The 2,066-nt window shown below is 41.7% G+C and overlaps 1 pseudogene; it reads left to right on the top strand.

The window, feature by feature from the left end:
- The first annotated feature begins 1,086 nt into the window (after window positions 1-1,086).
- Window positions 1,087-1,409, top strand: LOC112396896 (peptidyl-prolyl cis-trans isomerase FKBP1A pseudogene; annotated as a pseudogene).
- Window positions 1,410-2,066: the final 657 nt, after the last annotated feature.

The raw sequence follows: 2,066 nt of genomic DNA, 5'->3' as shown, positions 1-2,066 counted from the left end.
TTATCAAAAGAAAGAAACTGGAAAAAATAAAAGAAGCAGAGATTTTATATGCAGCAGACCTAGACAATATTCCTACCACTGCCACTTACAGATGATGGCATAGAACATCATTTCTTCTATCTGACTTATAAAATGGAGTAATAATCCCTATCATTCTTACCTCACAGAATGGTTATGACAGTCTGATGGGGTAATAAATATGAAATTTCTCTGGAAAATATAAAGCAGTGTATGGGTATAAATTTTTCTTGATAATACAATATTCTGCATCCCTGGCATTTCACATGTTACTATGTAATTGCTGTTATTACTAATAGATTTTATAGTACTATTCATTTATTCAAAATGCTTTTCTTGAGCACTTGCTTTTTTACAGGCATTATACTAGGAGTTGGAAGTACAGAAATATACCAGACACAATTGTTTTCCTGGGGGTGTGAATCTGTTGAGGTATATTTATAGGTTTATTAAGTTTTGGTGGTGGAAGAGTGGTGACTGGACTGGGAATTCAACCACCACTTTTTGCCAGTAATTTGGAAATTATTATGCTATTTATGTATGGAGTCATATCAGTAAAATTGGTGAAGTAGGCAGCTCCAAACTCCTATCTCCCTATAGAAATATTGAAAAATAAGTAGAAACAGTCAGAACTAACTTTGTCAGAACTCTGGAAAATAGTCAAATGTTTATAGTAACCAAGCAAATGTGGAATCAAGAAAAAGCCAACTTAAAAATTGTAGAAAAGCTTTATAGTGTTTTTATTCACCTTGCCTCACCCACCCCCAGATCAGCTGTAGTCTTGAAGATGGAAGCCCCTATTCCCAATGTGAGACCCTGGTCCCTGGTTGCAGAGGGAGCAGACAAAATCTCATTTGCAAATTACTGTGTTAGTCTCTTCTAACCTGCCTGAAGACTACCTGAAAGAGTGATGCAAAGTGTTTGTATCTGTTTCGCTTAACTTGCAACTCAGAGTGGAAGAGCAGCAGGCATAATTTGAAAACATTGTAAGTGTGGATGAAAAATATGCAGTCGTCAAGGTCAAAAAATTACAGGCCAGCTCGCCCAGCGTCCGCAGACGCCGCTGCTATGGGAGTGCAGGTGGAGACCATCTCCCCCGGAGATGGGCTTACCTTCCTGAAGTGCGGCCAGGCCTGAGTGGTGCGCTACAAGGGGATGCTTGAAGATGGAAAGAAATTCTATTCATCCCAGGACAGAAACAAGCCCATTAAGTGTGTGCTGGGCAAGCAGGAGGTGATCTGAGGCTGGGAAGAGGGGGTTGACCAGATGAGCGTGGGTCAGAGAGCCAAGCTATCTCCCCAGGCTATGCCTATGGTGCCACTGGTTACCCAAGCATCCTCCCACCAAATGCCACTCTCCTCTTTGGCGAGGAGCTTCTAAAACTGGAATGACAAGAATAGCCTCCTCCCTGAGCTCCCCACCCTTGGATGTGCCATGGAAGAATCTGGCGCCTCCAGATGCGCGCAGCGAGTCCATACGGAGCTTTTCCTGATGTTCCAGTACATTGTATAAACATCTTCCCTGACAATGTGTTCTGTCACCGGCTTTGCTCTTCCCCTTTATCTTCGTATGTGTGTTGACCTGAACGATATGCCATAAACCTCAAGTTACTCATTTTAGTTTGTTTTTGTTTTGAGGTGAAGATTGAGTTTCAGTCCTTTGGATATAGATTTCCAGTTAAGTATTAGTCAAATATTAACAGCACAAGTCATGGGTTAACTTCAGAATAGGAATTAGTATGGGGGGGGTGCAAGAATCTTTATTTTATTTTATTTTTGGATGAAAGTTTTATCTATTATATATTAAAAATTCTTGCCACTGCGCTGCAAAGCCATAGCAGCTATGAGGCGCTTTTGATGACCGAATTATTCTCCAAGTTGACAGATGTCCTTGGGTTGAATTAAAAGCCCTACCCAAAACTAAAGTGGGAAGGGGGAGAACCTTTGTCTCCACTGCCCCACCTCCACCCTCCCCTTAAACCCTCTGCCTTTTGAAAGCAGATCATTTTCACTGAGATGTTGGGCTCTACAGGTGTCTATTCCCAGGCC

This window comes from Neophocaena asiaeorientalis, unplaced genomic scaffold (assembly GCF_003031525.2).
Source record: "Neophocaena asiaeorientalis asiaeorientalis breed wild unplaced genomic scaffold, Neophocaena_asiaeorientalis_V1.1 scaffold632, whole genome shotgun sequence".
NCBI classification, from domain to species: Eukaryota; Metazoa; Chordata; class Mammalia; order Artiodactyla; family Phocoenidae; genus Neophocaena; species Neophocaena asiaeorientalis.
Note: the sequence above shows the minus strand (reverse complement) of the source record. Positions and strands in the feature narration are given on the sequence as shown.